The sequence below is a fragment of the Podarcis tiliguerta genome (assembly GCF_965153285.1).
Source record: "Podarcis tiliguerta genome assembly, chromosome: 13".
Classification (NCBI taxonomy): domain Eukaryota; kingdom Metazoa; phylum Chordata; class Lepidosauria; order Squamata; family Lacertidae; genus Podarcis; species Podarcis tiliguerta.
Genome location: NC_139546.1, coordinates 6,880,483 through 6,907,304, shown reverse-complemented (window position 1 = coordinate 6,907,304; position 26,822 = coordinate 6,880,483). Strand labels below are relative to the sequence as shown.

Below are 26,822 nucleotides of genomic sequence, written 5' to 3'. Positions count from 1 at the left end.
GTGTACGGATGTGATGGGGACTTTTTTTTTGGTGTAGAATTAATCAGGACCACCTGCTTCCAATGAGCTGAGAGTTACTCCTGTATCATACATACAAATGACTGTGAAGTATGGAATCCCAGTCTAGGACCAGTATTCCCCAATCGCGTATGTGTTCATCTTCCACTGGAAAGCAGAACATAAACTCTGTACTGAATGCTGTTGTACTGGAAATAAATTCCGCAGAGGTTTTGCAGGTCAGAAGAATTAATTCCACATTCTATGTCAATTACTGAGGAAATTAGTTTTTAAGAGATTATAGGACTCTTCAGCAATCATCATACAGGATCCTCATGATTCCTCTCAGTTGCATTAATTTTAGCTGGCTTAATAATTTATTCAAGCACAACAGAGGAAGGCATCTTCTCACTAAGCAATGAAAGCAATATTATTGATCATGTCCTAATTCCTACACATCTGGCCCAGCATCATTGCCTATATTGCTCTCCTTCAACACTCATTTTAAGCTCCAAACAGTTCCAGTTTGCACAACACCTCTCCCCTTTTATAAGGAAGAAGAAGAAGAAGAGGAATGGGAATCAGACAGCTATGCTGTTGGGGTTTCGAATGGCAGTGTTCAGTTTACGTAATCTGCCATAAAAGGAATAGGTAAAGGTAAAGGGACCCCTGACCATAGGTCCAGTCGTGGCCGACTCTGGGGTTGCGGTGCTCATCTCACCAGCAAACAACTTCCGGGTCATGTGGCCAGCATGACTAAGCCACTTCTGGCGAACCAGAGCAGCACACGGGAATGCCATTTAGCTTCCCGCCGGTGCGGTACCTATTTATCTACTTGCACTTTGATGTGCTTTCGAACTGCTAGGTTGGCAGGAGCAGGGGCCGAGCAACGGGAGCTCACCCTATTGCGGGGATTCGAACCACTGACCTTCTGATCGGCAAGTCCTAGGCTCTGTGATTTAACCCACAGCGCCACCCGCGTCCATAAAAGGAATAGTGCCACCCCAAGTATACATGTTCAGTAAACCACCATGTTTTTCAGAGCTTGAAACAAAGCAGGGATCAAATCAATCACCATTAAAAGTATATGAATTTAAGCCAAGGCTCATCGTACTTGTGATGGACAGAGGGTAAGAATAAGATGCTCCATTTTTGCCTTTGCCCTGGCCATGTTTCAATAAAACCTTTTCCACATGTGCTCCTAGACAAACCCATTTACGGTAAGCACCTAACTTTGGTCAGGTGATTGACACCTGCTCCTCTGAAGAAGATAAAGGGTGATAAGACACAGTGATGGCCTGGAGCGGACCAAATGGGTGGGTGGGAAAATCACTTCAATGCCAGGGAGCGTTCTGTGTGGATATAGGAAATGGCAGATCTGTGTGTTGTGGGTGCTTTGGTTGGAGAAAGGCTTCAGATGATAATTGCAGGGTCCGGGGGGACACGGGTGGTGCTGTGGTCTAAACCACTGAGCCTCTTGGGCTTGCTGATCAGAAGGTCAGTGGTTCATAGAAACATAGAATAGAATCATAGAGTTGGAAGAGACCACAAGGGCCATCGAGTCCAACCCCCTGCCAAGCAGGAAACACCACCAGAGCACTCCTGACATATGGTTGTCAAGCCTCTGCTTAAAGACCTCCAAAGAAGGAGACTCCACCACACTCCTTGGCAGCAAATTCCACTGTCAAACAGCTCTTACTGTCAGGAAGTTCTTCCTAATGTTTAGGTGGAATCTTCTTTCTTGTAGTTTGGATCCATTGCTCCGTGTCCGCTTCTCTGGAGCAGCAGAAAACAACCTTTCTCCCTCCTCTATGTGACATCCTTTTATATATTTGAACATGGCTATCATATCACCCCTTAACCTCCTCTTCTCCAGGCTAAACATGCCCAGCTCCCTTAGCCGTTCCTCATAAGGCATCGTTTCCAGGCCTTTGACCATTTTGGTTGCCCTCCTCTGGACACGTTCCAGTTTGTCAGTGTCCTTCTTGAACTGTGGTGCCCAGAACTGGACACAGTACTCCAGGTGAGGTCTGACCAGAGCAGAATACAGTGGCACTATTACTATTACTAGATCCTTTTCACATGTACTGCTCTCAAGCCAGGTGTCACCCATCTTGTATTTGTGCCTCTCATTTTTTTTGCCCAAGTGCAATACTTTACATTTCTCCCTGTTAAAATCCCCACAATGGGGTGAGCTCCTTTTGCTCTGTCCCAGCTTCTGCAAACCTAGCAGTTCAAAAGCACAGCAGTGCAAGTAGATAAATAGGTACCACTGTGGTGGGAAGGTAAAAGGCATTTCTGTGTGCTCTGGTTTCCATCATGGAGTTCTGTTGCACCAGAAGCGGTTTAGTCCTGCTGGCCACATGATCTGGAAAGCTGTCTGTGGACAAACTCCAGCACCCTTGGCCTGAAAGTGAGATGAGAGCCACAACCCCATCGTCGCCTTTGACTGGACTTAACTGTCCAGGGGTCCTTTACCTTTACTGGGTCAGTTTCATATGAGGAGAGGCGGACCTTGAGTCACTGTGGTCCTGAACTGTTTAAGACTTTACAGAACTGTATTCAGAGGCGGCCCCACATATAAAGCATTGCAGTAATTTAACCGAGAGGTTGCCACAGCATAGACAACAGGAATTTGGCTATCCCTTTCCAGAGAGTGGCAAAGCTGGGCCACCAGCTGAAGCTGATGGAAGGCAATCTGCACCACTGAGGCCACCTGAGCCTCAAGCAACAGCAAAGGATCCAGGAATACCCCCAAGAGGGAGTGTAACCCCATGAAGAGCAGGCAACCTCCCATCCATCCAGACTAGGGAGCCACCAACTAACAGAACCTCAGGTTTATCTGGATTGAGCTTCACCTTGTTGTTGTCGGGGGGGGGGGTTTATTACTTTGTGCAACTACTTTATTATGTCCCTATGCAGACGCGGGGACGCGGGTGGCACTGTGGGTAAAACCTCAGCGCCTAGGACTTGCCGATCGTCAGGTCGGTGGTTCGAATCCCCGCGGCGGGGTGCGATCCCATTGCTCGGCCCCAGCGCCTGCCAACCTAGCAGTTCAAAAGCACCCCCAGGTGCAAGTAGATAAATAGGGACCGCTTACTGGCGGGAAGGTAAACGGCGTTCCGTGTGCTGCGCTGGCTCGCCAGATGCAGCTTGTCACGCTGGCCACGTGACCCGGAAGTGTCTGCAGACAGCACTGGCTCCCGGCCTCTTAAGCGAGATGGGTGCGCAACCCTAGAGTCTGTCAAGACTGGCCCGTACGGGCAGGGGTACCTTTACCTTTACCTATGCAGATTTGTATTTCAACAAAGATGGAGCCTCCATCCTTTTCTTTCAATTTACTAGGAGGGGCACCTCCAGTCTAGGAACCCCTTTTAAATTTATCCAACATCTCCACCAACCTAATGCTCATCCAGATCTTCTGGGCCACTGCAAGAAGTAACCTGTACATTTTGGATTTCATATGTCGTTGTCCCAATCCTAGCCCCACCCTATGAAAAAAAGAGAAAAGGAGCTGGAGGGGGTCAGAAAACCTTTGACCAATGTAGTTTCTGAATCCTGGATTTTAAACAACTGCCTTTGCTTTAGCAGAAGTTCACTGATGCCTCTTAATAACTGCAACCTAGCAAGCATCAGATAGCAAGCATGTTGTTTCAGAAAAGATTATGTAAAATCCCTTGCAAAGCTCTGAAATAATTCAGTTTACACCTATGGCAGCAAATTAACATGCCGTCAGAGACGCTGTCATGGAGGTAGCTGTTGCTATCAAAACAAATTTGCATTAATTTATTTGAATGCTGACGATAAACCTTGACAATCCGGGTTGGTAGCTGTTTTGCTGCTAAATCAAATCAGTGGAACCGGAATACATCAACCACTTACTGCAGTACACAAAACTAAATCAAGGTGCCATTGATCAAGAAGCCTAAGGGTAGCCATGATCTAAAAAACCTTCAGCTACATTTCAGCGTCAATAGATCTGTTCCCCTTAAGCTTACTGATAGTAGCTCATGAATGCCCACGAGAAAATATCATTAAGCTACAAAAAAAGGGAGGAATGTCAGGCATGATACATCCATTCCTGTAGGTGCAGTTCTGAGCCAATAAAGAGTCCTCAAACGACCCTTTCCCAATTGCCTCAGCTGTTCCTTGTCACTTTGGATTATTCAGCGGTGCCCAGTTATTTGTATGGAAAAACCAACCAGTGGTGGCAGTAACTCCCAACCATTCTAGGTTCTTATCAACCGGTCTTCCTAACACAAGGAAACAAATTAACAGAGAAGAAAAAAGGAAATTCATAACAGATCAGCCAGGATGTAGTGGATTGGAAGAGAAAATTTCCAAACCAGATGTGGCATGGAAGCAGCACTGGCACTCATTCCTAATTTTGTTCATCAGGGTTACCAACACGAACAAGTAGTGATGAAACACAGTGTGAAAAGGAGTCTTGAAGCCATATTGGGCATGATCATAACAAAATTTATTCTTTCACACACACAAGTGGCTGCGTACACACTGGTTATCTAGAACTGTCAGTGGAATTATTATTAATAATAATAATATTATAATAATTTATTATTTGTACCCCACCCATCTTGCTGGGTTTCCCCAGCCACTCTGGGCGGCTTCCAACAAAGATGAAAAATACAAATTTTTGTCATTGATGTCCCCACTATCTGCCAAGGCTATAATCAAAACTAGGCTGTGGGACATTGAACACCAGGAACTAACAGCAGCAGCTGAGAAAAGATGTTCCCCTCTTAACTTTCAACTTTCTTGGGCACATGAAATTAACCACAATTATCTTGAATTTTTGCTTAATCCTCAAGAAAGAAGGGCATTTTCGCTGGCCAGGTTTAATTCAAATCCTTCAAAGCTCCTATCGGGAAGGTTCTCGGGAATGGTGGAAGGAGAAAGAATTTGCCCATGTGAAGACCATCAGGTGGAAACTCTTACACATATGGTTCTTAAATGCAAACTATATGTTGAGCTCCGCCAGCAGTTCCTAGATCAACTCTGCATCCCCAAATGGAAACCAGAGTTAGAGGTCATACATTTTCTATTACAGTGGTACCTCTGGTTACATACGCTTCAGGTTACATACGCTTCAGGTTACATACGCTTCAGGTTACAGACTCCGCTAACCTAGAAATATTACCTTGGGTTAAGAACTTTGCTTCAGGATGAGAACAGAAATCGTGCAGCTGTGGCGCAGTGGCAGCAGGAGGCCCCATTAGCTAAAGTAGTGCTTCAGGTTAAGAACAGTTTCAGGTTAAGAACAGACCTCCAGAATGAATTAAGTTCTTAACCCGAGGTACCGCTGTATTGGGAAATAATCAGGAGCTCATCAAGTTAGTGGCTAAAGATCTTTATCTGGTTTTTTGTCGTCGAAACACATTGCAGACGTCTAATCTCCCTGGAAACCTAGAGATGTAATGTTAGACTGCTTTGCCTTTTTCATTTGACAAATGATTTGTGTCACTGGGAAGGCGGTAATTCTGTATTGATTTGCTATGGGTGTTTGTATGTGATGCCAATAAAAGGTTTGATGATGATGGTTATCTAGAAGAGGGAAAGATGTACATGAATAAAAGCAACACAAGGATGCAAGAAACAACATGCTCCAGTTCTGGAGTTAATTTTAGAAACTCTCCAAAGTTAAACCCAGAAGGCAATCTGGGCAAAGTGTGGAGCAGAGCCAATTCATGGAACAATAGCAGATTGGAACTGGGGAAATCTGCTCATCGCTAATTTGATTCATGTGCTGCAGAGGTGTGTCCTGTATTATTGCTAAATCAACCGGCTTTTTGTAAGAAAGAAGTACCTTCAAATGAGCCATTTCCTGATTGCAAAACTACTGTAATCTGGCAACTGAGTCTTATTGCATGGAAATACAGCTGTCATATTTAGCTTTAAATGTAGGAATAATTAAAAATGATTGCTGCAGTTGGAAAACCAGCTGCATGGCTTGCCCCCTCCAAGATGAGTCATCTATTTTACTGAACACCAGAACAGACTACCAAATATCCTACAGCAATTTCTAAACTAGAAACAACTAGAAACAAGGAGGGAGAAACTTTTCCTTTTGCTCTAAAACTAACACTTCTAATCTTATTTATAACCCGGTAATGCTAGGTCTATCTATCTATCTATCTATCTATCTATCTATCTATCTATCTATCTATCTATCATCTATCTATCTATCATCTATCATCTATCTATCTATATCTATATCTATCTATCTATCTATCTAATCTATCTATCTATCATCTATCTATCTATCTATCATCTATCTATCATCTATCTATCTATCTATCTATCTATCTATATCTATCTATCTATCTATCTATCCTATATCTATAGATCTATCTTGATCTATCTATCTATCTATCTATCATCTATCTATTTATACTCAAAAATCCTACGCCAAACTGCCATTTTTTAAAAATTGCTGGTGTATGCTGTTTCTTCCAAGATTTTGCATTTATAATTTGCATTGTAACTGGTATTTCCCCCATAATATTAAAACACCTATGAGTTTGTAACTTTAGATTCCCCCCCCCCATTACTTCAATTCTTATACGTTTACAATTCCTCCAAACATTGCAAATTTCACTCCTTTGTGCTGCTCAGAGCAGCAGGTAGCTTTCAGACTTTTGTGTCTGTGCTTCTGAGTTGCATGAGAGCTGGAGTTTCCAGTGCATCCTTGTACAGTGAATTAGGCCTGGGAGCAAACAGAAAAAAACAAAGCAAACCCAATTAGTATGCACCCAAGTGGTAAGCTCAGCGAGCATGCTCAGGCCATGTGGATAAGGCTTATAACCAACTCCCTTCTCTTGTGGGGACCCAATTAGAGCCAGTGCCTTCCATTAAGAGTTTGGGTGTAATCCTTGATGCCTCCCTTTCCATGGAGGCGCAGGTTACAGCAACAGCCAAGGCGACATTCTTCCACCTTCACCGTATCAAGCAGTTGGTCTCTTACCTTTCCCGCCCCGACCTGGCCACAGTGATTCATGCGACGGTCACCTCCAGGCTTGACTACTGTAATTCGCTCTATGCGGGGCTGCCCTTGAAGCTGTCCCAGAAACTCCAGCGGGTGCAGAATGCTGCAGCGAGGCTCCTCATGGGGTCTCTGCCATGGGAGCATATTCACCCAGTGCTTTTCCAGCTGGAGTACAGGGTCCAGATGGAGTACAGGGTCAGATTTAAGGTGCTGATTTTGACCTTTAAAGCCCTTCACAGCCTAGGACCCTTGTACCTACAGGACCGCCTCTCCCGATATGCCCCACAGAGGACCTTAAGGTCCATAAATAGCAGCACCCTAGAGGTCCTGGGACCTAAGGAAGTTAGATTAGCCTCAACCAGAGCCAGGGACTTTTCAACACTGGCTCCAGCCTGGTGGAATGCTCTGCCTCATGAGACCAGGGCCCTGCAGGATCTGATTTCTTTCCGCAGGGCCTGTATGACAGAGTTGTTCCGCCTGGCCTTTGGCTTGGAATCAATTTGATTCCCTCCCCCTCTTTCTTTTTTCCTTTCTCCTTCTGTGTTGGAACTCCTATTTGGGGACTTCCCTGGCTTTTTTTCTGGTCCAAGTTGGACCAGTCTGGATAGTTAGCCTTGGTGAAGACTTGACGTTTTTATCCCCCAAAAAAGTTTTTGATTGAGTTTCCACTGAAATGAGGCTGCATTTTAATATTTTAATGTTGTATTTTAATCTTGTTTTAAGCTGTATTTCAATCAATTGTTTTTATCTTTGGTGTTAGCCACCTTGAGCCCAGCCTTGGCTAGGGAGGGCGGGGTATAAATAAAATTTATTTATTTATTTATTTTTATTATAGCGCCTCAGCAATTGACAGCCAGTTATCTGGGCTGCCAATTCCAGTCACAACAGATACTTCCGTTTGGGAAGTGGGGTGCTAAAATTATAAGTTTAATGTGCATAAAATGTTATATATTTGAAATGTGTTGTATTCGGAAACTTATGTAGAGGCATGCCTTTTGCAAAGCGAGTCAGCAGCATGGGCTTGCCCCTGTGACCACAGGTGCCCAGAGCCTTGCGCCATCACTGGGGAGCATGCACATGATGTCATCGCACACCCGTCATGCTGATGTCACTCTCACACATAGCAGGGTGTGGTGATGTAGTATGCACATGCCAGTGGGTGTGATGGTGCAGTGCGTGCATGCCCCCCCCCCCCCAGCGTGCATGCATGGCTGTGCCGCACTTTGTGGTGCCCCCTCCTTTAAAATGTTGTGGTAGCCAGGGCACCCAGGGCTCCAGGGATTCGGTGTCTATGAAGCGAGTTGTGTATTAGACAAGGAGGTTTAACTGTGGCAGGAGAGGGTGGAGATTTCCATTTCATTTTTTAAAAAGCCATTTGTTTTATAAAGCTCGAAAAACAAAGAAAAGGCGATATACAGAATCAATACACATATCAAGAGTTTTTAACGTAGAAACGGAAAGAAATAAAAGGAAAAGTCTTCCAATTCTCTGTTGATCAGCTGTAAAAGCTTGGGCAAAACTCTTGCTTCATAATAACATCCAGCTTTTACTTTCTATAAACCAACCTTTTATTCAGTCTTCAAACCCAGCTATTACAACCTCACTTTCCTTTTTGTGCAAAAAGTCCATAAGGGGTTCCCAATCATTAATAAATGTCAACAATGATTTTTCTCTAATTAAGCGCATCAACTTTGCCATCTCAGCCAAATTCATTAATTTCAATAACCATTCTTCCATAGTAGGTTAATAATAAGTCCTTCCATCTTTGTGCATATGACAATCTCGCCACTGTGATCATATATCGCTATAATCTTCCATATTATTTTTCTATTTGTATAAGAAGGTTCCATTTCCGTGGATGATTAATCCTTGGGAAATTTGAGAACCCAGCAGTCGTTGGAGCCAGTGAGTCAGCCCAGTATTGTTGAACAAGGAAGTTGCTTGTACAGGATCTTTCTCTGGGATCAGAGAGAGGGGGAAACTTTGGACTTAAAGACTTTAAAAAGCCTGGATTGCATTGCTAGCTTGTTTAAGCACAATATGTTATTTTGTATTTGCAATTTGTAACTAGTTTAAGACTTTTTGCAGTGAAACTTTTTGCAACTCTTTCTTGTGGTGGAGAGGTCATTAGTATATGCTCTGCACAAAGTCCAAATCAGGGATTCCATTTGCATCAACTCTAATATGGGAGTGAGTGCAGTGCCAGAGTTACGTATAAGCTAAATAAGCAATAGCTTAGGCCCCCACTCTCTTGCCCCCCCAAATATACTTCTTCTTAATTGTATTTCACTATTAATATACTTAATTGTATCTCAGTTCAACAATTACGTTGATAAAATACATATTTTGTTATGTGTAAATGGCTTTAGATACCTATTAGGTCCATAAATTAGCATATAGAATACATTCAACACCAAAAACAGCGACCATTTGTTGTTGTCAAAGGTTAGCTGGACATATAAAGGGCCCCATTACCTCCAGTAGCTTAGGTAAAGGTAAAGGGACCCCTGACCATTAGGTTCAGTCGTAGCCGACTCTGGGGTTGCGGAGCTCATCTGACTTTATTGGCCGAGGGAGCCGGCGTACAGCTTCCGGGTCATGTGGCCAGCATGACTAAGCCGCTTCTGGGAAACCAGAGCGGCACACGGAAACGCTGTTTGCCTTCCCACTGGAACGGTACCTATTTATCTACTTGCCCTTGGACGTGCTTTCCAACTGCTAGGTTGGCAGGAGCAGGGACAGAGCAACGGGAGCTCACCCCGTCGAGGGGATTCGAACCGCCAACCTTCTGATTGGCAAGTCCTAGGCTCTGTGGTTTAACCCACAGCGCCACCTGCATCCCTCTCCAGTAACTTAGGGCCTCATCAATACTAAATCCGGCCCTGGGTGAGTGGCGGGAAGCTCCCCCAACTGTGCCAACATTCTGAGACTTTTTTCCTCATGAAAAAAAAATGGTTTTTAAACTGAGTTTTCTCCTCCTCCTCCTCTTCTTCTTCTGTCTGGGAAAGCTCAGAAAACCATCCTAATTATGACTCAGGCCACAGGAACTTGTCTCTCAGTAGCGAACTAGCAATATTAAGCATCTCGGATTGTGCCTGGAAAAGAATGTTCCTCTACTGCAGATGCTGGAATACAATTGCAGGGATCTATGTATATCAGAATATCTTTACTCAATGCCCTTGATGATAAATTGATAATTGTCTTGGGCATTAACAGAGTGTTTAATCAAATACAACTGCAAAGATTTTTGAAATGCCAAAAGGAGAAATGATACTTTCTTTTAGGGATTTCTGCCAATAAGGAGGACATTTGAAACGGCAACTTTCAAGGTCCCATGCTGCAATTGGTTATTTCCCCTTCCCCATCAGTCCCACTGAAATGTCATACTGATGATAAATTACACATAACAGTGTCATTACATTGGCAGAGATGACAACAGGGACTTGTTTGAACTTTTAAAAAACTTTAAATATCTAAAATAAACGACTGCATTAAAGATTTTGCTAGGAACAGAAGAAGACGAAAACCTCTCACTCATTAGTCAGGATGCATCCGCCCGCCATACATTTTGGAAAATTAGAATTTTGTTCTTTCTGAAGAATAGTCTTTCTGATTTACACTGTAAGCTTAACAGAGTGAAGTAAACAACATATAATATCCCAGGGACTCATTAGTTTATTTCATTTTTCTATTCCACTTCCACTCCTTACATTTGTTTATGTATTGGAACATTTCAGTGTATGAAATGCAGAAGCCATTCAATTTTTCTAAAATAACCTTCACTGGAGCAGGAAAAAACCCAACACTTTGGGGATTAGGTTGATCAAAATACTCCAGGATTCTGGACAGAGAATGGCACACTCGGTAAAAGATGCTGAAAATTACCAAAACAACAACAACAACCCAACTGAGTTCACCTTCTCTCCTCTTTGGATCAGGTAGCAAAACCTCGACATGCCCTTACATCATGATTTCATGGATTTTCCCACTTATGGCAGCGGGTGACGTGCAGCAGGTTCGGGGAACTTCATTGTGTCCCAATCTCAGGAGGAGAGCTGTCAGAGACATGGCCCGCAGAGGAATTGGCAGAGGGGGAGGAAGAGGCAGAGGTAAACAGAAGGCTGCCTATCAGGGCCATCTAAAGCATATCCGGTGCAAAGCACCCTCCGGCAGTGCCCCCCCCCCCCGTTTCCCAGAGGTTTTTAGAGAGGACGGCGCTGCCAGCAAGGCTGGAGGAGGCGGGCAGAGGCTGGAGGGCGGCTCCTCCAACAAGGAAGAGGCAGAAGCTGGACATGGCGCCCCCCGGCTCAGCTGGCCGCTTCATGCCATGGTGGCCATGGCAGACGGAGGCTTCATGCGCGCCACTGCTTTGGCGTGACATGGCACAGGCGGGTGAGGGCAGTCAGCTGATGCTGGGAGGCGCCGTGTCCAGCCTCCGCCTCTTCCCTGGTGCCCTCCAGAACTTGGCGCCCTGGTGCCCCAAGCCACTAGCCTCTATGTGTAAGATGCCCCTGCTGCCTGTCACTTCTCAAAGCAACACTGAGATGCTGGAGCAGGAGGCAGGTAGTAGGAAGGCGTTGGATTCAACTCCAGAGGAGGAGGAATTGGCTGCACCTGAGTGGACATTTGGACTATCAGTAAATATTCGTAAGTAAACAGAAAATTGGACTACTAAATATTTAAATTTGGCATTTGAACGTGAAGGTCTAAACAGGAAGTCCGCCTTCCGTTTTGTAAACAGATCAAAGCAAAGACGTCGCAAGCTAAAGCCTGGGGAAAATACCCTGTAAAGTATTAATTTTTCATCATTTAAGATACTGAATACCCCCTTGGAAGCAGGAGAAGAGGGGGGAATTTTTTGTGGACGGTTTAAACCTGCGGGAGAGTGAGGGAAAAGAGATAATTTACCACTGTTTCGAGCCTGGGATCGGGCTGTCAAAAAGCTTCATTCTGAGAAAATTAATAGCTGGGAATGGAATACATCCTGATGGACGGTTGAATAAGAGACATATATTTTTTGCATTGTCCTTCTGGTACTCAAAAGGAGAGAAGTTGAACAGTAACTTTGATGCTGGATTTTGATTTGGAATAATAAGAATAGATACAAACAGAAACTGTTGCCTATAGAGGGAGCCTCTGAAACTGTTGCAATTTGTAACTGCGAAGTGGAACTTTCCACTAAAGAATCAAGGGCTGAGAAAGAGGCGACCTTGAAAAGTTTCTGGATAAGAATGGAAAAACAAGAAGCTCTAGTGAATGCATTTGAAAAAATAAATGCTCTGCTGGAACAACTACATGAGAAGACGGACTCGACGGTAAAGAAAATGGACATTTTGGGACAAAGTGTATTGGATATGGAACAAAAAGTGAACATTTTAACAGGAACCACTCAGGATGTAACTCAGGAACAAACTTTGAAACAGCAAGTTCGGGAGAAGATGATGGAACAAACTGTTTCGGCTCCTCAAGAAATTCAAGTGGAGGCCCCGGCCCCACAGAAACAAATTGATGGACATAAGTCATTGAAGGATAGAGATGTAAAAAAATATGTGTTTTTAAATGTTTGTGTTTTTTCCTTGGTTGGGTGGAGGTATTGTTTTCTTTTTTGGCTTTTTGATGTATTTTTTAATTTTTTAACTTTATATTTTTTTTCTTTCTTTTATATATATATATATATATTGTGTTTTCTTTTTCTTTTTTTCTTCTATCTTTGTAACTATAAAACTTTTAATAAATATCATTTAAAAAAAAGAGAGAGAGACTGTAATCCTCTCACATTATAAAATACTGGCTGTGAGCTGGGGGGATAGAGAGATATACCGCAATCTATCCAGTGATCTACCGGTAGATCACGATCTACCTGTTGGACGTGCCTGCATTATTCCAAGGTGGAGTGCAGAGGCATTCAGCTGGTGTGAGGAGCAAGGCCCTAATTTCAGCCTTTCCCACCCACAAAAATCCTTAAAAATGCTACCCACAAATTTTGCACCTGTCTCCATTGTAGGGGCTTGAGACATGCAAGGTGGGACTGGGTGCAGACTTCATCCAGGGGTCTGGAAACAGATGAGAATGTGGGGGAAAGGGAATGAGCAAGAAAGGGAATTTTAAAAGGCAGAAGCTTGCCTGACATTGTCCTGGTATGGGTGGTACCAGGACTCAACCCAGGACTCATCTCATTGCACATTCTTGTTCCTAACTGCACTCTATGTGTCAATCACAAGGATGGCCTTAGGTGAGTGTATATTTATGGTGCTTGCGAAAGTGAAGTCTTTGCCACGAAATGGCTGAACTGGTTGTGGCCTTTGATGGTACAAAGCGTTTATGAACATTCCAACTTCTTGGGCAATAAATCAGTCTTCTTTTTCACGGTCTACCTTCTCTGACAAGAGACGACATTAGTTTCACTGCGAATCAAAAAAATTTCAGAAGGGGGATTCCGCCTGTCATTACTGCTACTTTTGCAATAGAGCACTGCATTGTACAAACTCTAAAGATGATAAAGAAGACTGCAGTGGGGCCAGGAAGAGGGAGAGAGAGAACTGAAAAGTGATGTGAACTAAGGGCTCACTAACACTTTCGTTTTGTACGCACTGGCCTATGATTTCCATGCAGGGGTCCAAGTGGGGTGCTTTGTTTGTTTGTTTCGTCCTACCACTTTTATCTGGAAAACCCACTGTTTACTGATGAATTGAAACAAATGTCAATCAGGTTTTCTACGGATTGCCATTTGTTCTGATTCAGTGGTAAACAGTGTGTTTACCTGGGAAAAGCAGTGGGGCAAACAAACAAACAAACAAACAAACCCCATTTGCACCCATCATGTCTGGAAACTACTGACCTGTGCCTACAAATTGTGGTAGAAACAGAATCATTGATGAGCCCTATGTATAAATTTTTTTGTTTGCAGGGTTTTAGCTAGTTGGTGTTTCCTCCTCCTCTTCTTCCTCCTCCTTTTTTTTTTTTAAAAAAAAAACAAAAACCCTTGCTCGAAGATAGAAGCAATCTGAGGAGAAAAGGAATGTCTGAATGAGCCCTTCCATGGGCATTTCGTGAAAGCTGCTGTTCCACTGTAATCACCAGAATAACATTACCGCTCTAATACTACTTTTCCTCTCATAAAATCCACACCTGGTGTTGAAGCAATGCTGGAAATTACAGCCAAAGTGTCTCAAATAATAGCCAAACATCATCAAAGGGCTGTCATTTTACTAACATTTTAGAGCACATGCCATCAGAGAAGCTGTATGAGCAATGTCTGGCAGGGAGAGGCCTGTTTTGTTGAATGTGCAAATAGTATTTCATATTTTTGCCCTTCCTATGGGCTGTGGAAATTCCGCTGTTTACCAGAGTGCTCTCCAAGAAAGACTATAGCTACCAAGAGGCTAAAGACATAATTACCAAATTTGCCTCATGTCTAATGCCAGATACACAGATTTGTTTATGTGAGAGTGAGACATTTAATTCATTAAAAAAGAAAACAGAGTGCAATCTGGTGGCTGATTCATGTACTGACTGTCTGGTTCACAAGTCACCTAAGCCATAAACTCATTTGGTGGTGGTAAGTAGAGGTGTTTGTGTGTGTATATTAGGCTTGCCATCTTTGTTCCGGCACAATACAGGACAGGGTGGGTGGGGCGATTGGGGGGCGATTTGTCTTTTCATCTGGTGCTGAAGTGACTTCAAAGCAATCCATGACAATCTATTGCAGCCTAGCAGAATGTTCCTTCTGGAATTTGTCACACACGCACACACAGATATGCAAGAATTTGTAAATCTGTCTGTGCTTGGCTAAAGGTAAAGGTAAAGGTAAAGGACCCCTGACAGTTAAGTCCAGTTGCAAACGACTCTGGGGTTGTGGCGCTCATCTCGCTTGGGCAAGCGAGCCGACTTTTGTCTGCAGACAGTTTTTCTGGGTCATGTGGCCAGCATGACTAAGCCGCTTCTGGCGAAACCAGAGCAGCGCACGGAAACGCCGTTTACCTTCCCACCAGAGCGGAACCTATTTATCTACTTGCACTTTGATGCGCTTTCAAACTGCTAGGTTGGCAGGAGCTTGGACCGAGCAACAGGCACTCACCCCATCGCAGGGATTCGAACCACCGACCTTCTGATCAGCAAGCCCTAGGCTCACTGATTTAGACCACAGCACCACCCGCATTTGCTCATTTTTAAAGTGGCTTTATACTTCACTGAATGTTCCCACCAAACCCATGCATAAATCAATGCAAGCACTCTGTTAATAAGGTGAGATGGGACAATCTCAATATGTCAGAAACCAGCCGTTCATGTCATTGCTGCTGTGAGTTCCCCAACAGCAATTTTTAGACGTTAAGGTAGCACTGATGAATAAATCACCTGTGTGTGTTTTACAGAGCAGAGGCAGAAACTATACAGATGAAGTGGTTAAAACATGCCTTGTTAATTGCCCATCAATTAATGAAACATATGCAGATGTCACACCAGCAATATCAGATGCCCCTACTGGGACAAAAAGAGGGTGAATATTGCAGAAAAGTTCCATCACTTGCATAGTTATACAAATATAGTTCAAATTAAGAAAGATGAGAATAACAATGAGAAAGCTAAAATGCAACTTGTTAGGTCAATTAGTGTTCCCTAAAAATATGTAGAGCCATGGCTCTCTGTGGTCTTACATCATGGGTAGGGAAACTAAGGCCCAGTGGCCGGATCCGGCCCAATCATTTTCTAAATCCGGCCTGCAGCTGATCCGGGAATCAGCGTGTTTTTACAAGTGTAGAATGTGTGCTTTTATTTAAAATGCATCTCTGGGTTATTTGTGGGGCCTGCCTGGTGTTTTTACATTAGTAGAATGTGTGCTTTAATTTAAAATGCATCTCTGGGGTAGTTGTGGGGCATAGGAATTCGTTCATTTTTTAATGAAGGAATAAAAAATTATGAGGGACAGCGGACTAGCCCCCTCTGAAAAAGTTTACTAACCCCGTCATACGTGAAGGTCTTTCCAGTATCAATAAACTCATGTTCCTGACCTAAAGGAGCAACACCATAGCATTCCCATAACTACAGAAGGAGGCTTCTGAAAGCAGGGTTTGAACGAGTCACCAAGGAGTTTTATCTCAAAAGAAGGGGAATTGGGAGGTTTCAAATGACATTCATATATACACATTTCTCTGTTGCTTTAAATAGTCCAAACACTTATAGATTGTCGTGTTTGCCACAATCAACCCTCGCGGTGTTTCACACAGAAAATACAGAGGCTTCAAAACAATTCATATAAGCAGCAATCCATTTAAAACACCAAAGAGTTTAAAATCATTTTTGACAGAAAGTCAAGTTTATTAAAAAAATAAACAGCCAGAGCACTCCAAGTTTTTTTAAAAACCCCACACATTTAAAATTTAGATCTATAAAGATCAAGTTTAACTATACTTAAATGCAATGATACTCAGGACCTACATATTTTCCATGGGTACCTGTGACCTTCACACACACACACACACACACACACACATACACACCCCGTTTATTTTATTGAATGTTTGGAATATTTGCACCAGTAGTGTGTTATGTATGTGTATTATGTAATTGTGTTAATATATATGTATGTGTTTTATATGTTAATAATTTTTTTTAAAAAAAAAGAATATTTGCACCAGATAAAAAAGGAAAGAAAGCTTAGAATACGTAAAATAGAATAAAATGATATAACACAGTGTTGCTCCTGAAGACACGCTGAATTATAATCTATTAAACAACCCAAAGCATTTGCAAATGTAGAACACAAGAAAAGGGGAAAGCAGGTAACAACTTGTGCCTCTTGTTTTGCTCTTCCCCTTGGTGAGATTGCTTTTTCATTTTAAACTTCAAACGAGCATTTCTAACAGGTATCCTTGGAGAAAACAAGAAGCAGAGATGTTGATCATCTGAGGCGTGCCACTCCTGTAATCACAGCCAGCGGTTTTAATAAATAGCTGCTCCACTTCACCTCTGATTCAGAGTCCTCACTATTGCCCAACAAGTTCACAAGAGCTTTTCATAATCGTCAAAGGAGATGGGCTGGAGAGCTCTTGTAACGGTGCTATGCTAACAAAGCACCTGTTTCTCGTGCCAATTGGCCCAAGATTCTGGAACATTACCTAATTACAAGGAGGCAGAGTGCAAAGCACATCAAGAACGAGAGGTTTGTCGAAGCTTTTTTAAAAAAAGAAAAAAAGAAATACCAGTGCTGAGCTTGATTGTAATTATCCAGGTTTAGCCGGGGATGGGGGTGGGGGGGAGAAATCAATTTAACTCAGTGAGTTAAAATTATAATATGCAAATCTAAAGAGGATGCAACAATTTCCTTTTCTCTCTCTCTTATATACCTCTTATCTACAATCCTGCATGAAATCTGGTCTGTTCTCCACATTCTGCAAAATAGGAATGGGTCTTCTTGGTTCTGGGGAAGTAAAAAAAAGGTAAAGGTAAAGGACCTTTTGCGACCAACTCTGGGGTTGCAATGCTCATCTCGCTTTACTGGCTGAGGGAGCCAGCGTTTGTCCGCAGACAGTTTTTCTGGGCCATGAGGCCAGCATGACTAAGCCGCTTCTGGCGAAACCAGAGCAGCACATGGAAACACCCTTTACCTTCCCGCTGGAGTGGTACCTATTTATCTACTTGCACTCTGACGTGCTTTTGAAACTGCTAGGTTGGCAGGAGCAGGGAGTGAACAACGGGACGTGCAGCAGATCCCCTCCCTCCCCTCCCTTTAGTTAGGTTTGTTCTTCTGACCTTGCTATGCCTGTCATGGGGTCGTCTGTTTTGGAGCAGGGGCCTGGTAGGAATTTTTCCATTTGTCTGATTAGCTGGTACCACTTGGTTTTTGCCTACCGTGTAGTAAATCGTCACAACTTTGTAAGGTTGGCGGATAGGCATTGGTTCAATGTTTTGCGGAGGGGACATGGTTGGCTGTGCCTGCCCCTCCATTGCTGCTGCTAGGGAATTCCGTTAAAGGAATCCAGAGACTCGCCTTGCTTTTGTCCAAACCCTGTCAAGGGGCTAGGGTCACGCCCGAGCCCCTGGGAGCATCTGGGGTGAGTTGTGAGATCAAAGGAGACATTCTCACTCCCCCAGAATGCTTTCTCTTACTGCCATATGGTGGTGCCCAGTGTCAGTCCTGTTCCTGCCACTGTGCAGGTTCAGGTAGTCTGGAATCAATGCCTAAGCAACCACTCACATGCTGTAATCAATAAAGTTGTGGCCTAAATTCATGCCCCAAACCTTAAAACTAAATTCTGTGTCTACTGTGTCTTTATTTGGGGGGGGGGGTCTTCACACACAAAGTAGATCTCTTAGCCCCCATTGAAAGACAGCACTGCCATTCCAACTGGGCCTTGACATGGAGCACTCAACTTACATGTCATTTCCTTCATGAAGCAATTCTACACAGGGGGAAATTTAAACTTGGGCTGATTGGATCTGCAGCAGACATCTACCAGTTTTCAGGGGTGTGGGGAGAGGGCAAAACTCTGAAGCAAAGTGGGTGGGGGCAGCCCACTTTCAGGGCGTGGGAAATACCAGTTAGCTTTATGAGGTGATTCGAGGGCTTGTTCTTCATTATTCCTTTTCCTTTTTTTCTTTTTTAAAAACTTCTTTAAAGCTAAAAGTTCATTGAGTGGGCTAGAAAGTGCATCTGCTACCTCGTGCTTTTTAAGTGGGGTTTGGAATAATGTCCCTGGAAATGTATATTTCGGGAGCCATATTTCCCGACCACTCAGTGAAGCTTTTACCTTTGTAGGCAATTTTTTTTTTCCAAACGAAGCAGCAGAAGAAGAAATAATGGAGAAAAAGCCTCCAGGCCCCCTCATAAATGTAAGGTTAATAAGTAATCTCCCACACCCGGAAGTCAAATGACTCCCTCTACCCTCCGTTCTGAATGTCTCCAAATGGTCCCTCTTGCTTTGAAAACAAAGATCTGGTGAAGATGGCTGGGGGTCGTCAGGACCTCTATGTAGCTCCCCTTGAAAAGCATGAACTAGGCTCTGAAAATATTGTCTCTTGAACAAAATTGCATCTTCTTTGGGCCAAACTGAATATGATGATTATTAATTTAGAAGCTTGCCCTGTTTGCACATAAACTGGTGGTGGAGCCCTGCTTTTACACCTCAAAGATTGAAGTGATGGAAAGTGGAGAAGGTAGAGAGATTCTTCTCTCCTCACCCTTCTACCCCCTTTTGAAAGGTAAAGCTACACACTCATGATGTCTTTGTAAATAGGGTGGGCACATGATCATTTTTTTGTTAAGTGTACCCAGCAGACCCTCCAAGTTTCCCCATTTTCCAGGGACAGCCCTGATTTAGAGAAGCCATCCTTGTTTCTGATTTGATCCTGGAATCTCCCACTTTTCCTTAGGATGTTCCTATTTTCATTGCAGAAATGTTGGATGGTATGGAGTTATCCGACCCCCCGAGCTGTCTGAAGACAATCCTGCATAGGGAAGGGTTTTTTTAAAATATTTTATATATGTTGGAAGCTGCCCAGAGTGCTGGGGCAACCCAATTAGATGTGTGGGGTATACCAGGAAGAAGAGACGATGGATGAAGATTGAAAAAAAATATTTAGAGAATTATTGCAAAATTAATGAGTGTTAGGAAAAATGCTGGAATGAAACTATTTGGCTTTAGTAGAAATGCTATAAGGAATTATGTATAAATAAGTTTTAAGATTCAAGCTTTAGGGCTTTTTGTGGTAAGATAAGGTTAAAATAAATTAAGGTAAATTATTGACAGAATATAGTGAAAGATGGAAAGGATTTGCTGAGATAATTAATAACTGGAATACAAAAAAGGGAGGTGTGAGGAGGTCGATGAAACAAGTTAATGAAAGATAAAGATTTGGGAATATTGGATTTGCTTTTAAATTTTTTCTTTGCTTTTGTTTTTTGGTTTTGATGTATTGTGTGTTTTGTTTTTTCTCTCTCTTTTCTTTTTATTGACTTGTATTGTTTAATCATTTTTTTTCTTGTCTATTTTTGTTCTTTTTCTGTTTCTCTTTTTTCTCTGTAATTTTAAAATCTTAATAAATATCATTAAAAAAAATAGATGTGTGGGGTATAAATAGTAAAATTATTATTATAGAATGGGACGGCCCTATTTTCGTATGAGAAATGTTGGAGGGTATAGTACCCAGTGTTATTTTTCTAGAGAAAGAAGTGCCAGAGCTCACCATGGATGCATCCCTTTTTCTCTTATAATTGCAATGGCACACAGCTGAGAGATACTGCAGCTGGGCTCCGGTGAATTCCCAGGTAACTTGGAAATACAGAAGTGCATCCAGACATACAGTACAGTGGTACCTCTGGTTAAGAACTTAATTCATTCTGGAGGTCCATTCTTAACCTGAAACTGTTCTTAACCTGAAGCACCACTTTAGCTAATGGGGCCTCCCGCTGCTGCCGCCCAATTTCTGTTCTCATCCTGAAACAAAATTCTTAACCCGAGGTACTATTTCTGGGTTAGCGGAGACTGTAACCTGAAGCGCCTGTACCCTGAAGCGTCTGTAACCCAGGGTACCACTGTAGAAGAGAAAAAAGGAAGCTGGAACAGGTAGCAGATTCAGCTGAAAAGGCAGCCCAGTCCCCCTCGCCCCAAATAATAAGTCAAATTTAAATCCTGTCTCTGCAAAAGACTAAATTCCTAATTCAGCAGCTTTGCATTCCCTGACTGCAAACTTTTGGCATGGGAAAAGTTGACGCTGGCTACTTCAGGAAGAGATTTTGCATGGTTAAGATGAAATTAGCCAACGGGGTCACATGAGATTATGAAATCAGCTCTGGTTGTTGTTGGTTTTTTTGCTGTGCCAACGTAATATTTATCTGGATGGAATTTCTTCCACAAATCACTCTGGCCTATGGTTCACAAACAGAGGTCAACCTGTCTCAGGGCTGTGCCATTTTAAAATCCAGGTGTGTTGGAAAGGATGTTACACTACAATCCTCCTCCCTAATATGTATTTTTCTGTGTACAGAATTTTTTAAAATATGACGCTGCTTTATAAAGAACCAAGCTGTTGGTCCATGCAGCCATTACTATTTGCTTGGCCTTGCTGTGGATTTCCCCTGGACCTGAATCCCGAGATCATTTACAGCCTTTCCCAACCTGGTACCTTCAAGATGCTGTTGGAGTCCAACCTCTGTCGGCCCCAGCCAGCATGCTTAATGGTTGGGGATGATGGGAAGTGTGGTACAAAACATGTAGAGGGCACATTTTCATTTTTCCAGAAGGTTAGCTTGAATAGAGAATGCTAAAGATTTCTCCTGGAACCTTCTGCAAGCAGGCATGTGCTCTTCCTCTACCTCTGACTTATTGTTGTTGTTGTTTAGTCATTTAGTTGTGTCCGACTCTTCTTGACCCAATGGACCAGAGCACGCCAGGCACTCCTGTCTTCCACTGCCTCCCACAGTTTGGTTAAACTCATGTTAGTAGCTTCGAGAACACTATCCAGCCCTCTCGTCCTCTGCCGCCCCCTTCTCCTTGTGCCCTCCATCTTTCCCAACATCAGGGTCTTTTCCAGGGAGTCTTCTCTTCTCATGAGGTGGCCAAAGTATTGGAGCCTCAGCTTCAGGATCTGTCCTTCCAGTGAGCACTCAGGGCTGATTTCCTTAAGAATAGATAGGGTTGATCTTCTTGCAGTCCACGGAACTCTCAAGAGTCTCCTCCAGCACCATAATTCAAAAGCATCAATTCTTTGGTGATCAGCCTTTTTTCTGGTCCAGCTCTCACTTCCCTGCATCACTACTGGGAAAACCATAGCTTTACTATATGGACCTTTGTTGGCAAGGTGATGTCTCTGCTTTTTAAGATGTTGTCTAGGTTTGTCATTGCTTTTCTCCCAAGAAGCAGGCGTCTTTTAATTTCATAGCTGCTGTCACCATCTGCAGTGATCATGGAACCGAAGAAAGTAAAATCTCTCACTGCCTCCATATCTTCCCCATCTATTTGCCAGGAGGTGATGGGACCAGTGGCCACGATCTTAGTTTTTTTCATGTTGTGCTTCAAACCATATTTTGCGCTCTCCTCTTTCACCCTCATTAAAAGGTTCTTTAATTCCTCCTCACTTTCTGCCATCAAGGTTGTGTCATCTGCATATCTGAGGTTGTTGATGTTTCTTCCGGCAGTCTTAATTCCGGCTTGGGATTCATCCAGTGCAGCCTTTCACATGTATTTCCAGTATTATCCGCTCTGTCTGACACTATATCTTCACCTCTGTAAGCAGGGCCAGCCCTATGATGAGGCAGAGTGAGGCAGCTGCCTCAGGCAGCAGATGCTGAGATGCAGGAAGTGGACAGAACTATGAGCGCCATGTGGCCTGCCCTGTACCCACTGCACTAGCCTGCTGCCCTCAAGTGCAGTGGAAGAACCTGCCCTTTCCTCAGTACTGGAGCAAGGTTCAACACCAATCCAATTGGCTTCTGCATGTGCCTTGGGGGCACTAAGCCATCTCGCCCTTTGCCTCAGGCAGCAGAATGTCTGGAGACAGCTCTGCCTGTAAGAAAAGTTCTTTCCCAGTTTTGCAATATATGTGACCAATCCTGCCTCATATGGTTGTAGTAGGCCTTTAAATGTTACAGTGCAATGAATCCATAGAAAATTGTCTGCTAGTGGCAAGGTAGTCACGCTTAAAAGGTCTCATGAAAATGTATTTTTAAGGCTGGTATTAGGTGATAAAAATTGCTTCTGTACTTTCCCCACTTACGGCCCTTTGTGCAAAAATTCTACTTCAGGGTCAGTGTTGGGTTTGAGCTGACCGTAAACAAATGCCCTTTGATACTCCAATGGAAACTGAAATGGCAGCTAGACTCAACTGCCTAGGACTGTTAACAACACCAGATTTTCTATAAAAGGGGCAGCAGTGGCAGACACGTGTGGTGGATGGGTTGTTGAGTGCCCTATTCGAGCTAACTGTTACAGTGGTGCCTCGCAAGATGAAATTAATCCGTTCTGTGAGTCTCTTCGTCTTGCGAAGCACGGCTATTGGCGGCTTAGCGGCTTAGCGGCTATTAGCGGCTTAGCGGCTATTAACGGCTTAGCGGCTTAGCGGCTATTAACGGCCTAGCGGCTTAGCGGCTTTAAGAAAAAGGAAACAAACTCGCAAGAACTCGCAAGACGTTTCGTCTTGCGAAGCAAGCCCATAGGGAAATTCGTCTTGCGGAACGACTCAAAAAATGGAAAACTCTTTCGTCTAGCGAGTTTTTCATCTTGCGAGGCATTCGTCTTGCGGGGCACCACTGTACTTTGCAGAATGATTTTTTTGTTTGTTTGTTAGTGTTGCATACCATCCAGACCTGTTAATTTTGTTTATCATCCAGTCTCTCAGAATATCCAGCACAACATGGATTTGGGCTCATTATAGACTAAACCACCAAAATTAGTTTTGATTTTCACTTTAGCAGCACAACAAAAGTCCTGTGGTCAAATCCCAGACAGGAAGCTGGAACATCTAAGCCCGTCTAGCAATGTAAGAAAACCGGCCATGTCCCACAAACAAAGAACAAGGATTATCTGAAGAAGGAAGGCAAGTAGCTCTGGAGATTGACTGCTGATGCTGATTAGTTTTGATAAATAGATGCAGTTCTGTGTCCTTTTCTGGGAAAAGTCAGTAAACTGAAGTGCTGATGTTGGATAATTCTCTCGGTGCAATTAACTATCTGTTGCGGTGCTGACATAGGGCTGGATTATCCATCAATCACCCACAACAACAAGTGTACGGCTGAAGAAAATCCTTGCCTTTTTTCTTTCAGACTAGAGCTGAAATGACTCCAAATCTACCAGAGGCTGATTTATTTTGTCTATATTAATCAAGTTTTCAAATTATTCAATCCAGTCCCAATTAACTGAGAAAAATTCTTACCAAGGCTGCACACTAAACAGCTTACTCTTTCGCATGCTTACTCATAAGTAAGTCCTGCTGTTCTCAATGGAGCTCGCTCATTAGTATGTGTGCTTTGAACTGCAGCCTCACATGGCAATCCTATATTCTAGTTAATGCAAGCGGTAAAATATGCCACGGCCGTATTGTCAAAGATAACACATTCTTTCAAGAAAGAATGCTTGAAATTCATTTTCTCTTTATTTCCCTTGCCACTTAAACAAAAACAACAACAACCACATCTCATGATCTACTTGGCAAGTCTATAGTCCTTTGGAAGAAGGGGAAATATTTTGTTTTAAAGAGTTACAGTGGTATCTTGGGTTAAGAACTTAATTCATTCTGGAGGTCCGTTCTTAACCTGAAACTGTTCTTAACCTGAGATACCACTTTAGCTAATGGGGCCTCCTGCTGCTGCCGCACAATTTCTGTTCTCATCCTGAAGCAAAGTTCTTAACCCGAGGTACTATTTCTGGGTTAGCGGCGTCTGTAACCTGAAGCATCTGTAACCAGAGGTACCACCGTAGTGGGGTTGCTTATTTACCGTATTTTTCACCCAAAGGACGCACCAGACCATAAAACAAGAAAAAATAATATTCTGAATCTCAGAAGCCAGAACAGCAAGAGGGATCGCTGCGCAGCGAAAGCAGCGATCCCTCTTGCTGTTCTGGCTTCTGGGATAGCTGTGCAGCCTGTATTCGCTCCATAAGACGCGCACACATTTCCCCTTACTTTTTGGGAGGGAAAAAATGAGACTTATAGAGCAAAAAATACGGTATTTATTATTTATTTTGTCTAGTGTTGCGACTGAAATTTCTCCTGCATTTTTATAAGCATTCTCCATCGATTAACAAGAAAAGGTATTGCATTAAAAAGTTATCAAAATGGCGAGAAAATGTCTCATGGGTGGGGTGCAAGGCTTTGGGTGCACTTATCCTGCTTTTGAGGTGGTGGAGGGATGCTTGTGAATGGTCTTCTGTTCTACAAATCTCACCCGTCAGTGGTCTTCACTCTGCAGGCTTCTCAGCTGCTGGCACATCAATTGAAACCCAGGGGGGAAATATCAGGAGGAAACTCCTCCCATGGGGCTCTTTCAAGATCAGGAAGCAACCAATGAGATTGCGGAGTGTTGTGGGGCAGGGAGAGTAACTCCACCTTCAAGCCACATTGCAATTATAAGGTAAGCTCAAAATCCCACCCTGCAGAAATTCTGTAGTAGCAAGACAATGAGGAAGAAAAGGAGAAACCTTTCACTGGGAAAGAAAAATTTGGAAAAACTGAAGGACAAATGCTGATCAACTTGGCCAATTTTGACACAATCCTACTGGACAGACCACAATATTATATATTGTGGCAAGGGTGGAGAAAGGCTTTGCAGAGGGTGAAATCAGAAGTTGACTGGTGCTTCCTTCCACTGCAAGAATAAGAGAACAGATCACATATAAATGATTTACATATGAGCTGTTACAAAGCACAGAGTGAAATAAAATAGCTACGGGTGACTAACATCAAGAGATTTCTTTCTAAAGAAGTGCAGACCTTGCAAATGGAGAATTTAGCATCCTTCCTCCATCTTTTTTTTTTTTTTTAAAAAAAAGACATAATTATTTCACAGCACATTTCTTCTTACCAATTGGAGAGTGCCCAATTCAGTCTTCTCCATATGCACAATTCTGTGAAGAAGAGAACTTCAGATTTTCAAGCAAATGGACATTTTACTTTATCTCAAAGCGCCACATCATTGCGTTGGTGTGGTGTTGTGAATCGTTCAGTTGCTGAAGTTTGCACTTCTCTGTAGGGAGGAAAGATGACTGCATTGAGAAACTTATTTTTAATCAGCAAACAAGGTGTGTGTGTGTGGAGGTGTGGGGGAAGAGAACATTTTCCCTTCTCCTGGTGCCTCCAAACAGACTGAGTTGGTTGGATGCAGTTATACGTTGTCTTCTGCCTACTCTTTGTCCTAACAGCCAACATTACCAGCGCAATTTACCTGAATGGGGGCGCCGCCACCACCACCAACCACGTTTCTGTGCTGGTAGCCATTCTGACAAAGAAGCCAACCTCCAGAGCAGTGGTTCTCAAAGGGTGTGGTGCACCGCGTTGGTGTGGCAGGAGAGGATGGCAAGTGTGTCAAAGACAATAAAAGAAACATTTAAACATTTCCGTGTAGTACCATGGTACTTCTGGTTGCAAACGGGATCCGTTCCAGAGGCCCGTTCGCAACATGAAAAGAGTGCAACCTGCAGTGGTGCGTCTGCACACGTGTGAGTTGCGATTCACTGCTTCTGCGCAAGCGGCGAAACCCGGAAGTAGTCCTTTCCAGGATGTAACCTGAAAGAACCATGAAGCGGACGTATCATGAGGTATGACTGTACAGTGGTGCCTCGCAAGACGAAATTAATTCGTTCTGCGAGTTTTTTCGTTGTGCGAGTTTTTTCGTCTTGCGAAGCACCTCTGCATTTAAACACTGACAACGGCGGGGAGGGGCAGGAAGAAGCAGGACAGCTGCCGCAGCTGTTACCTCAGACTCACCCGCGCGTTGTGGCCACCGTGCGACGCGGCTGCTGGAGGGCGGCGGGGCTCAGGAGCGCGACTCCAGGGAGAGAGAGGCGCTGGCGGCAACGGCTCTCTGAGGGGAGTTGGCAGTGGCGTGAGGGCGGTGGGAGGTCAGCCGGAAGGTCAGAGGGAGCCGGAGGAGTCGGCAGCCGGAAGGTGGGAGGGAGCCGGAGGAGCGGGGAAGGGAACGTGCGTGCGTGCGTGCAGTGACCGTCGCCATGACACGAGAGGCAGGGCCGTTTCGTCTAGAGAAGCAAGCCCTTAGGAAAATCCGTCTTGCAAAGCACCTCAGAAAACGAAAAACCCTTTTGTCTTGCGAGTTTTTCGTCTTCCGAGGCATTCATCTTGCGGGGTACCACTGTATAGTATAACATCAAAATGC

At 43.6% G+C, this 26,822-nt stretch overlaps 1 long non-coding RNA gene across 1 annotated transcript; it reads right to left on the bottom strand.

Annotated features, from left to right (window-relative positions):
• Positions 1–24,644: 24,644 nt before the first annotated feature.
• LOC310661724 lies at positions 24,645–26,011 on the bottom strand. The gene is made up of 2 exons (XR_014504103.1): positions 25,515–26,011; positions 24,645–25,298 (listed from the first exon to the last, which is right to left on the bottom strand). It is a non-coding gene; the product is annotated as an uncharacterized lncRNA (long non-coding RNA).
• Positions 26,012–26,822: the final 811 nt, after the last annotated feature.